Source organism: Rattus norvegicus, chromosome 4 (assembly GCF_036323735.1).
Source record: "Rattus norvegicus strain BN/NHsdMcwi chromosome 4, GRCr8, whole genome shotgun sequence".
In the NCBI taxonomy this organism is placed as follows: domain Eukaryota; kingdom Metazoa; phylum Chordata; class Mammalia; order Rodentia; family Muridae; genus Rattus; species Rattus norvegicus.
Window position 1 is genome coordinate 106,607,891 of NC_086022.1, and position 13,134 is coordinate 106,621,024.

The following is a 13,134-nucleotide window of genomic DNA, read 5'->3' on the forward strand; positions in this document are numbered from 1 at the left end:
TTTTAAATGTGTGTGTGCATACGCATGTGCATACCTGTGTGTGTGTGCGTGTGTGTGTGTGTGTGTGTGAGAGAGAGAGAGAGAGAGAGAGAGAGACTCAAATGAGTTGCCCTAGTAAGACAACCTACTGAGAGCCACCACATCCTTGAAGGGCCATCTCCCTCCCCCAGGAGCCACCCACTGTCTGCATCTCCTGAGCTGCTAGTGGGATCTCATGGGCCCCTTCCCCACTCACAATAACGTGTTTGCTATCAGGGTCTGGTGAAGCTCTTGTGCAGGCATCTGCAGCTCCTGTCAATTCTCGAGTGCTTCAGATCCCTCTTGTCTGGAAGACTCTGTTTCTCAGTGTTGGTCTCTGTGGGTGTTTCTTAGTCCAATCAGAATTGGCCATCACACTTTTCAGGGACACGCCCCCCATGACCTAATTCCTCTCACTAGGCCCCACCTCTTCAAGTTTCTCTTACTGTTAGTAGCACATGGGCTTGGGGAACAAAGATTTGACTCATGGGCTTTTGGGGGCATTCAAGATCCAAACCATCACAGCTTCCCAGGGACAAAGGTGCTTCCCAAAGAGGCTGAAAGAGCAGAGCTGGAAACAGGAAGCTCAGCAGGAGTTGCCCAGGGAGGCTGAGGGCTGGACCTGCTCTCAGTTGTTTCAGGTGGTTGGTTTAGGATATATAGAGTTTCAGTTGGCAATGATTAAGAACTAAGAAATAGGGCTGGAGAGATGGCTCAGCTGTTAAAGGCTAGGCTCACAACCAAATATATAAGAACTAAGAAATAATATGGGGTATGGGTGGGGAGGGGTGGGTGGGCTAAATTTGTTGCTCCACCAGAGGACTTGGGGTCCTGAATTAGCAATCACACACAGGGCAGCAGCTGGCTGAACGGAGTACTGACTTTTCCAAAGTTAATTTCGAGGTTGAGGATGAAACCCAGGGCCTCGTGCATGCCAAGTAAACTCTCTGCTATTGAACTACAGCCCTAGCTTGACTGTCCCTTTGGATGGTGACAGTACTACCTCTCCATTTGTCCACACTCTCCACTTCTCCCTGTTGCCTCATAGCTACCCCTTAACTCCTTTAAACTCTGTCTGGCTCTTGTGGGTTTCATGCCTTTGGTTTTTAGAATGCAGGTCTCTTTCTCCTCGTCTTTCTCTCTTTTTAAAAATTGTTGAGACAAAACCTGACTTATCCCAGGTTGGCCCCAAACTTTCTACTTAGGATGACCCTAAATTTCTGATCCTCCTGCCTTTACCTCCTGAGAGCCGAAATTACAGGAAGCTACCACCTACCACCACTTACATTCCTATGTGACCACAGTGCTCCTCCCTACAGGTGTCATGGTGGGTTGTGATAGCATTTGGGACAGCCCTGGTCTCTTCAGCATTGGTCTTTCATCTTGAGACCCAGACATGTCTACATCTGGGCTTGGATATTTAAGCCAATATGAGTGCAGTCAACAGTCCCAGGGCTGCCCTCTGTGTTCCATTGGGCAAGGCCTGCAACTTGACACCCAATGGCTTTTAAAGATCTTTTACACACCCATATTACCCTTTCAAGGATGTCTAAGTGGTCCTGTTTGAAATGATGTAGTGTGAAGAACAATTTCTTTGTAGCTGTTTCCTCTTGACAATAGATGGTGCTAACTATTGCACATTCCTTCCAGATGTGGCCCCCCTCCAGTACTGCCCCACTCCCTCTAGTACTGCCCCACCCCCTCCAGTACTGCCCCACCCCTCCAGTACTGCCCCACCCCTCCAGTACTGCCCCACCCCCTCCAGTACTGCCCCACCCCCTCCAATACTGCCCCACCCTCTCCAGTACTCCCCACCCCCTCCAGTACTGCCCCACTCCCTCTAGTACTGCCCCACCCCTCCAGTACTGCCCCACCCCTCCAGTACTACCCCATGCCCTCCAGTACTCCCCACCCCCTCCAGTACTGCCCCACCCCTCCAGTACTGCCCCACCCTCTCCAGTACTGCCCCACTCCCTCTAGTACTGCCCCACCCCTCCAGTACTGCCCCACCCCTCCAGTACTGCCCCACCCCCTCCAGTACTGCCCCACCCCTCCAGTACTCCCCACCCCCTCCAGTACTGCCCCACCCCTCCAGTACTGCTCCACCCCTCCAGTACTCCCCACCTCCTCCAGTACTGCCCCACCCCTCCAGTACTCCCCACCCCCTCCAGTACTGCCCCACCCCCTCCAGTACTCCCCACCCCCTCCAGTACTGCCCCACCCCCTCCAGTACTCCCCATCCCCTCCAATACTGTCCCACCCCCTCCAGTACTGCCCCACCCCCTCCAGTACTGCCCCACCCCCTCCAGTACTCCCCACCCCCTACAGTACTCCCCACCCCCTCCAGTACTCCCCACCCCCTCCAGTACTGCCCCACCCCCTCCAGTACTGCCCCAACCCTCTCTCTGGTTCAGGTCTCTGTGGTTCTTGCCAAGTTTATCTCTAGAACCCTAAAAGTTCATTCTCTTGGTGGAAAAGTACACTTACTTTTTTTAACCTTTAAAATCTGATTTTATTATATTTATCATTTTCATCAGCTTTATTTTGAAACATGGTCTCATGCAGTTCAGACTGGTCTCAAATTTACTGTGTAGCTAAGGATAACCTTGAACTCCTGATTTTCTGGTCTCCACCTTGTAAGTGCTGGTGTCCCGGGCACGTGTCACCATGCAGGCTTTAAGCAGTACTGGGGATGGAGCCTGAGACTTGGTGAACTCCCAGCACCACCCTGACCACTGAGTGCACCACACACAGCTCCTAGCCCACCTCTTTTAAAATTTATTTATTTATTTATTTATTTATTTATTTATTTATTTAGAGTACACTGTAGCTGTAATCAGACACACCAGAAAAGGGCATCAGATCCTATTACAGATGATTGTGAGCCATCATGTGGATACCAAGAATTGAACTTAGGACGTCTGGAAGAACAGTCAGCATTCTTAACCCCTGAGCCATCTCTCCAGCCCTTTGCCCACTTCTTATCTCCATAAAATGAAACCTTAAGCAGTAGTTTAGATCCAGGAAACACACCTTCCCAGTTCCCATGCAACGGTGTACTCCTTAGCCTGCAGGCTGGGGCTACCATGAATGGATGTTTACTAGAATTCTCTAGAAAGTTCCAGGACAGGACAGCATGGTGGGGACAGCTCTTGTCCCAGGAGTCTGTGGTCTGGCTGGAGAGGCAGGGCGAATGCTGAGGAAGAAGCCAGCTCTTGACATCACAGGTGTCTAGTTAGTGAGGCTTAGAGCAGGTAAGGGGGAGTGGAACCGGAGCTGTTGGGTCTGGGCCTGCACAGTCTTCGGAGGTGGGAGGAAAGGCATTCAGGCTCTGGGAGGAGTTTGGTCAGTCCAGAAAAGGGCCATCTGTGGATTCCTGTGGAGCCTCCTGCTGCTTTTTGCTGGTCTCCATCTTTTCTCATCAGTGTGTGGTGGGGCAGAAGCATGGAGGTCAGTGAGCAGAGAGGCCTCACTTGAGTCACACTGAGTTAGCACCAGGTAGTCCTGGCTTCCCAGGCCTCTTGCTTTAAAGCTAACTCTGCTTCTGGGAGCTGCCACTTGCCGGATAAAGAAGTGTGACTTATTAGATGCTCCTGTATGGCCTCATCATAAATTCCAGTCGAAGCAGTTGTCTCAAGTCTGAAACTGACCAGGATTGAAGGGCGTGGTGTTCCCGCCTTTTTCTATGATGGGTTTGGAAGGTCCTTGAACGGGAGATCCTGATCGCTGCAGGTTTGATTTGCAGCAAAGGGTAAGGAAAAGATCCATCACCTCCCTCCACAGGGCACTTACCCCACAACACACACACACACACACACACACACACTTGTTCATCCACTGTCAGTGGTACATTCTCACCGGTGACCGAGAGGCCAGTGAGCTGTGTGTAGACATATGGTGTTCTCTCAGCTCGTGACCTTGTCCTGTGATATCCTAGGGCTGGGGTGGATTCGGTTTGCACATGACTTCCTTTAAGATAACCTTCCGGGGCTGGGGATTTAGCTCAGTGGTAGAGCGCTTGCCTAGGAAGCGCAGGGCCCTGGGTTCGGTCCCCAGCTCCGGAAAAAAAAAAAAGAACCAAAAAAAAAAAAAAAAAAGATAACCTTCCAAGATGAGAGTTAACCCTCTGTGGTCCTGTGGTCCTCCCATCTGTCATCCCCGTGGAGCATTTACTTGGAGCCATGATTACTGGTCTGGGGCAAGTGCTCACAAGTGACTGTGACTAGTGAGTCACTGCTGGGAACTGAACCCCGGTCCTCTGTAAGAGCAAGCGCCAGCCCACACTTCTTTTCTTCCTCTTCCTTTTGTTCCTCCTTTTCCTCATCTTAAGAGGTTTTATTTTATGAGATGTTTAATTTATTATTTATGTATGTATGTGTGTGTGTGTGTCTGTCTGTCTGTCTGTCTTCCTTTCCTTTTCTCTCTTGCTCATGAAGAGTTAGGCAATTCTGACCCTCTTGCCTGGTCAACAGTGGGCCCTTGAGCCAGAGAGGAAAGAGCCAAGTAACTAAGCTTTTTTTTTTTAATTTTTCCTTTTCTTAATCTCCTGCCGCTGTCAGCAGGAGTTAAAATGCCAGAAGTCAGCAGCTTTTGGCAAAGAGTTAAAGAGTTAAATTGCTAAAAGTAAGCAGCTTTGGCCGTGCAATTACTGACTCTATTCCCCCTTTGCTGCCTTCCTTGGGGAACTGGATGATGTCCGGATAGTCCCTGGCAGGACCTGTCCCTATCTCTTGGGTACAGGTGCCTGACAGGAACGAGAACTAGAATTAAAACCGGGGAGGTGAGGGGTGCTGTGGTCTCAACATTTACCGGAATTCAGGTGCTGGAGTGTGGGCCTTTTAAGAGGGGATCCAGACATGATGTCTCCTTTCTTAGGTGTGGAACTGAGGTCCTCAGGAAAGGCTCACTCACTTGCTTAGCATATGTGAAGCCCTGGACTCCATCCCTGGCGCTGCACCAATGGGTGATGGTACAGGCCTAAGATCCCAAGATGCAAAGGCTGAGGGAAAACTCAAGGCTGTCTTCATCCGAATAGCAAGTTCGAGGCCAGCCTGAGCTGGGTGAGATTATCTCAAAAAAACAAAACAAAACAAAACAAAAAGCAAAAAACCCAACAACAACAACAACAACAAAACCAAACAAAAAAAAAAACCCAAAAAAAAACAAAAAAAAAAACCCCAAAAACAAAAAACCAACCCAAAAACAAAACAAACAAAACAAAACCAAAATGAAAAACCAACCAACCAAACAACAACAACAACAACAACAACAACAACAAAAACCAAGGCAGGAGAACCACACATAGAACTGGTTCAGTAGCTCTTCTGCTTTTGGTTACATGAAAGACCCCAAAGACTTATCTGATTTTAAACTGTATTTCAATTCTCTTTGGATTAACCAATCTATGTAAATTTCTGTGAATGCACACTAACCTAGAACCACTTAGCTGTAGGTGGGAAGACTGACACACTGTTGGCAAACCTCCTCTGCTCTCGGGTGGAGCTAGGGGTGGGGGGATATGGAGGGGATAGGAGCTGACGAGAGTCTTTCACTGATTTGAGACTGTAAATTCACAGTCTCTGGAGAGTTGAAAATGTCTTGCTGAAGATTTCAGCCAGTGTCTCCACAGTCCAATTGTACTTTCCAGCAAAGGAGAGAAGAGTCCAGTACCTGAAGTTTCCTGTGCCCAGGCATCTGAGGAGCAGATGGACGGTAGCTGTGAAGGTATACATCACTGTACACCTGGGAGCGGGGCAGGGGCAATGCCGGAGGACCTTCAGTGCCAGGGGCTTGGTAGAGTCTGGTCAGCCCCAATTCCAGCTGATGTCAGGATTTCCTGTTCCCTTCCAGGTCTCCAAAACTTGTAGCTGAGCAAAATTCCTTGAATCCACTGATTTCCAGTGAGCCTTGATCTCGTGATGTGGTCTCAAGTATGTTTGAAGAACTTGGTACATGTTCTTCACCCCAAGGAGAATCGTGTCACGTCGTGTATCAGAGTTGACGTTCTGGGATTGGCAAAGGGTCTGCTGTGCAAGTCTGAGGAGTTGAGTTCGGATCCCCAGTACTCACTTCAAAAGCTGGGTGTAGTGGCACACTGACATCAGCTCTGGACGATGGCAGAGCCTCGCTGTGATGGTGGTCTCTGACTCAGTGTGAGGGCCTGCCTCAAGAAATAAGATAGAGTCTGACAGTTAACCTCTGCCCCATGCAAACACCTATCTGCACACATGCATGTACGCACACACTTAAAAAAAAAAGAAGAAAAAATACTTCTAATTAATGAAATCAACAGAGGCTGGAGAGATGGCTCAGTGCTTATTGAATGGTTGCCACACTTGCAGAGGACCCAAGTTTGGTTCCCAGTACCCACAGCAGATGGCTCATAACTGCCTGTAACTATTGCTCCATGGGATCCGGCTCGATAGCTCCCAGGTGAGAGGCCCGCACCTTTTGTAGAGCTGGAGAACAACTATCTATGGATACTGGGGTGTCCCGGCTGCAAAGGCTTGAAACCACATGGAGCACTAAATATTAAAAGGGCAGGTTTAGATGTCACCAAATAATTGGTCTCAGCTAATGAGGCATTGTCACAAACCTTTCAAAAACAGACAGGCGGGGTTGTGGATTTAGCTCAGTGGTAGAGCGCTTGCCTAGTAAGCGCAAGGCCCTGGGTTCGGTTCTCAGCTCCGAAAAAAAAAAAAAAAAAACAACAACAAAAAAAAAAAACCAAAAAAAAAAAAAACAAAAAAACCAAAAAACAGACAGGCATCAGTGAAGGTAACTCCAGGAGGCCACCTACAGGCAGCGGAGAGATGGGAACCAGCAGGAGTGATTAACGGTGTCTTGGTGCATCTTAGAGTTGGGAAAATGTGTGTGACCTTCAGAGGAGAGGAAGGAGTGGTGGGCTGAGGAGGATGCTGCAAGCTGAACTCTGTATCACCCAGGCAGGCGGAATGCCACCGACAGCAGAGAGGTTCAAAAGACAGAGAGACTTTCTGAAAGTCGAACCCGGGGCTTCTTAAATCTTTCGCCACTCGTGGCTCCTTTTGCCCAGTAAGTTTTTATGTGACCACGGGTTTGTGAGTACATAAAATAGGGATACAAATGAGACATTCACTGGCAGTAAATCACAAAGAAATTTGAACAATTCTTTCATGACCGTAGAGATAGTTCAGAAGTTAAGAGACTTTCTGCTCTTTCAGAGGACTCTAGTTTGGTCCCTGCACCCACGCTGGGTGGTTCATAAGAGCCTGTAACTCTAGTTCCAGGGATCCAACACCTTCTTCTGTAGTCCCAGTGGGCAACCGAAAATAGCGCGCGTGCCTGCACACACACACACACACACACACACACACACACACACACACACACACACTAAATTCTAAGTTCTTTTGTATCTGTATTATTTTACAATTCACTAAAGACGAAAGCAAGCCCAGCACTAATGAGATAGATATGTTTATTTTTACATAAAGGATTGACTTGACTGAATTTTTAAAAATGTGCATATTCATGTGTGTGTGTGTCTCAGATTCAGAGTGCGGCCATTTCTCTTTATTTGCCCTGTAAGGAATTTCCTGAAAAAAAATTTCTTTGGGGGGGGGGCTGGTTGAGTATTTTTTCCTTTTTGGCTTTTTTTTTTCCTTCTGTCTTTCCCCCTTCCTTCCACAGAGCTGTTAGTTCCTGCCCTGCCAGGTTCTGCTACCCTGTAGCTCAAAGCTGAGGTCAGCCTCTGGCTACAGATGGTTCAAAAGTTCAGACTTTTCAAGCGCTGCTTTGTGAGGGAGAGCCGCACTCCAGGCAGATGGGCTCCACAGCTGCTCTGGGAGACTGCCCTCTAGTGGTTGGAATTCTCCTAGCGGCCTGGCATTCTCCTTGGCTAAGTTCTCTCGCCAGAGGAAACTCCATCCTTCTAAATTTTATTTTAGACAATGGTGGTCAGAGTTCCTTCTAATGGCTCATGTTTTCACTGCAAGAAGTGTTTAGGGGCCTGCAGGATGTCTCATCCTGTAAAGGCACTTGCTGACAACCTGGCTTATCTGAGTTCAATCCTGAGACCCAGAATCAACTGTATCGTTTTCCTCTGACCTTCACATGTGCAGCATGACATGCCTTCCCTCCCTATAAATAAAAGCAATAAAAACTTTAAAAAGGATGTCTGGGGACTGGAGTCATCTTTAGAGGAAAGCCTGAAGCAAGGTCGAGTTTCCTATCAGCTGTGAAAGTATGTTCCCTTTGGGAGAGGCTGTGCAGGTGTGAGTGCAGGCCGGGGTGAGGGGGCTGGTGGCCATCTCCTGAGCACTTCATCTGGTGATAGGCTGTCTATCGACCACCAGAGAACAACTTTATGAATAAAACCTTAAAGAATATACAGGCTTGGAGGCTGGAGAGAAGGCTCGGTAGTTAAGAGCACATGCTACTCTTGAAGAAGACCAGAGTTCAGTTCCTAGCTACGATATGGCTGTCTTGGTTAGGGTTTTACTGCTGTGAACAGACACCATGACTAAGGCCACTCTTATAAGGGCATTTAATTGGGGCTGGCTTATAGGTCCTGAGGTTCAGCCCATCGTCATCAAGACAGGAACATAATGGCATCCAGACAGGCACAGTGCAGGAGGAGCTGAGAGTTCTACATCTTCATCTGAAGGCTGCTAGCAGAATACTGGCTTCCAGGCAGCTAGGGTGAGGGTCTTAAGCCCATGTCCACCATAACACATGTACTCCATCAAAGCCACACCTCCTAATAGTGCCACTCCCTGAGCCAAGCATATACAAACCATCATATCGGGGTACCTCACAAACATCTATAACTACAACTCCAGAGGTCTGCTACCCTCTTATGGACACACACACACACACACACACACACACACACACACACACACACACACAAATAGTCTTTAAAAGACAGGACAAACAGGGTTTGGGGACCACTTCTTTTTTTAATAAAAGGCAAATGGCATCTGAACACTTTCCTTTCCTCTTTAACTGGATCTGCCCTTTATGAGCTACCTTTCTAGACACACTGTGGATCTGCGTGTTATTGGGGAAGTGCCATATAAAAATCTCACCTTAGGGCTGGGAGACTAGGAGAGTCGACTAGGAGGATATAAGGGGAAAGCCAAAGGTCTCAGTGCAATGGATTCATGGGTGGCTTTGGGAATGAGGTAACAACTGCTGTCCTTGGTGGACTTGAACTTTAGGCTGCCTGCTCCTTGTGCTGTCCTGAGCCACAAGTGTCAGGGAGGGAACATGCCATAGGGATGACTCTTGGCTTTCCAGAGAAAGGAGTGACAGCTTCTCTCCCATTGGCTACCTTTGCTCCTGAAGTACCGGTTCCTGAAGCCTTGGCACCGGAAGCTGTGTGTGTGTGTGTGTGTGTGTGTGTGTGTGTGTGTGTGTGTGTGTGGTATGTGTATGGTGTGTGTGTGTGGTATGTGTATGGTGTGTGTGTGTGGTATGTGTATGATATGTGTGTGGATGTGTGTGTGTGGTATGTGTATGGTGTGTGTGTGTTTGTGTGTGTGTTATGTGTATGGTATGTGTATGTGTGGTATGTGTGTGTGTTATGTGTATGGTATGTGTGTGTATATATGTGTGTGGTATGTGTATGGTGTGTGTGTGCTTGTGTGTGTATATGTATGTGTGTGTATGTGTATGTGTGGTATGTGTATGGTGTGTGTGTGTTTGTGTGTGTGTGTTTTATGTGTATGGTATGTGTGTATATGTGTGTGTGTGGTATGTGTATGGTGTGTGTGTGTGTGTGTGTTCTATTACTGTCACCCCAGCTGTTCCTGTCTAGAGATTCAGGCCTTCCAGGAAAGGAGGAACATAAGTTCCAATAGATGACGTTCCTAGTTCCCTGGATCCACACCATTCAGTGAGTTGAGAGTGTATCTGGAGAGGAGGTGAGCAGAGCACATCTGCATCCATGTTTCCCTGGGAATAGTGTGTCACATAGACACAGGAATGTCCTTCACACTGGGATAGGTGGGAGGCCTCTCATGGGAGGTTACCTTCCGCACGAGCCTGTCCCCTCATTTAAGGTAGTTGCTTCAAGCATGGACTTAAGTTACGTGTGTATATGGATGTGTGGATGGGCCCGTTACTACCTGAATGTAGTGAGAACAAGGTCATGAAGAACTCAGTTTTCACGCCCATTTCCATCGAAGTTCTGGGACCGTTTTGTAACTATGCAGAGCTGGCAGCTTAGAGCATCCTTGCTAGAGCTAGTGATAAAAGAAAGCACATTCTTAGAGCGGCGAGACTGGGGGTCAACAGTGGTTAGAAGAGTCTAAATCAGGAAGCCTCCGGAAGAACTACACCAGAGATGCTGGAATCCAGGGTCCCTTAAACTAAGGCCAGGCTGAGTTCCTCTGGTGTGCTTGTAGGTGTGTGCATGCTATGTATGTTGCGTGAGCTGGAAAGACATTGATCTTCATTGTACTTCATGAAGTCTACAGTCTGGTGACGGAGCCAGAGCCTGAATCAGTAAGTTTTAAGGAAAGCACAGGTATCATGGTGTGTGTGTGTGTGTGTGTGTGTGTGTGTGTGTGTGTTTGTGTGTGTGTGTGTGTGTGTGTGTGTGTATGTTTGTGTGTATGCGTGTTGGAGGTTACTAGTTATGATCTGGGTTTAGAAGGATCCTCTTCAAGGAAATTTTCTTCTGGATATCAAATGAAAACCAGACAGAATGGCGTCTGATAAGCTGAGATTCTGTGCTTCACAAACGTCAGGGTGGAGGATCTGGGGCATAGGGGACTGAGTGAAGGTCTGTTCTGGAGGGAGGGATCCTATTAGTGATAGCAAGATGAAGGTATTCTGTCTGGAGCCATACAAGAAAAAAATTAATGGCAGGGAGATGGTCCAGAGGTGAAAACAAGGAGAGAGAGAGAGAGAGAGAGAGAGATGGCATTCCATGCCTCAACAACAGGGAGTTACTGAAAGGACCGAGGGGCCTCTGGTGTCTTGTGTGTCTTGCATTTTAAAAGATTTACTTGTTTTCATCTGTATGCACCCGGTTCTGTGTATACTGTATACGTACCATGTGAGTTCAGGCACTCATGGAGGCCAGGAGACGGCCTTGGCTCCCCTGGAACTAGATTTTATAAAAGGTTGTGAACTGCCAACATAGGCACTGGGAATTGAACCTAGGTCTGCTATAACAACAAGTGCTTTTGCACTGAGCTCAGCCCTAAATTTTATCTTTAAATGCATAAGAGCTGGCAGCCTGGAGACAGCTAGGTAGAAGGCTTAGCAACTGCTGGCAGCCACGAAGGCTCTTTAATCCTCTTCACTGATGAAATATTACACTGCCCTGTGTGGTATTTGCAGCTTGGGCCACCTCTTAAGGTGTCCATGGGTTTAGGTGTTTTTTTCCTCAGCTGAGCTGAAAGGACCAGGTGAACTTGAGGTCATGGGCACCTCACCTGTCCTGTTTTGGCTTGGCATGCCAAGGAACGTATTCACACAGGCCCAGACTAGGGTGGTGAGAGGGGCTAAGACCCAGGGAGGAATCCTCAAGACCTGGCTGTGCTCAGTGGGGGTCAGAGAGTTCGATCTGTGCCCAGGATTGCCAGAGGCTAATGATGGGCAGACTCTGAGTTGGGCTTTCCCTTATCAAGGCCTTTAGCACTGACTGAACTGTTGGAGTTCGATATTCTCCTAGTGTTCTGCCATTTGGTTTCTGGTGGAAATGGCCCCAAACAACAAATTAGTGTACTAATACACATTTCTCTCTTTGCAGAGGGGAGATAAAAAGCCACTGGGTGGACATTGATGTGGGGGTGACTTGGAAATCTCAGCGGTTTCTACTGTCTCCCAGTCTGCCTTTCTCTTTGCCTCTCAGTGTCTTCAACTCCAGGCCCCTGTCATGGACATGCCCATCCCCCTGTCCCCAACTGCAGCTTCTTAACATGTGAATTCTCACCACAGCCAGATGGTGGCCACTGGGGCTTGTCTGTCCCTCTGGACTCCTGTGGTCTGGGTGCTAGTGCTGACTTTCAAAACAGAGGCACTGCTCATTCAGGAACTATGGGATCCAGGCCAAGACTTTGTTTGATTTCTCGGAACTTAAATATGGTCATCTTTATAATTCACAGTCTGTCCTGATCTTGATAGACCCAATTGAGAAGAATTTTGGTTTTCTCTGAGACAGGATTTTATTATGTAGCCCAGGCTGCTCTTGAACTTGCAAAACCCCTGCCTTAGCCTCCTGAGTATTAGAATTATGATTTCTGGCAGGGTGAGGCGCTGACAAAGGAAAAACACACATTGGAAATGTTTCTCTCTTCAAGGACTGATGTACAGCTATGCGGCAGGGTTGGGGGAGGGTAAAGTCCTGTGACATGATAGGATGTGTCTTAGGATTTTACTGCTGTGAACAGACACCATGACCAAGGCAACTCTTATAAGGACAGCATTTAATTGGGGCTGCCTAACAGGTTCAGAGGTTCAGTCCATTGTCATCAAGGCAGGAGCATGGCAGTGTCCAGGCAGGCATGGTGCAGGAGGAGCTGAGAGTTCTACATCTTCATTTGAAGGTTGCTAGGAGAAGACTGGCTTTTAGGAAGCCAGGATGAGGGTCTTAAAACCCACACCCACAGCGACACAGCTACTCCAACAAGACTACACCTCCGAATAGTGCCACTCCCTGGGTTAAGCATATACAAACCATCACAGGGTATAAGGAGATAATTTTTAGAGTCTCCTAAAAATAGACATCTTTCGAGCAGATGTTCTTTTATGACAAGCATATGTAAGTCAGTAGCCGTGTGGCTCTTACCTGGAACCTACTACAGCACACCTCCTGGGCCCCACACTGCTCTCTGTGTGTACCTGATTTTGCATGCAGGGCCATCTGTGGGCTCTACAGGTCTTTAATCAGGGTCTGGTGTATAGGGGGCTCTCCATGCTCTGCAGACACCTTCATTACATGTAGTGTGTTAAGCATCTCGCTAGACACTGGGTTGGTTTTGTCAGAGGGGCTGTACGGAATAGTTTTTACACTACCCACCCCTGCACTACTTAGTGTTCACACGTTTCCTGGGTCTCATAGGAAGAATCTGAGTAAAATGGTAAGTGTGGAGCTAACTGCCTTGGTTGTGCCTGGAACAG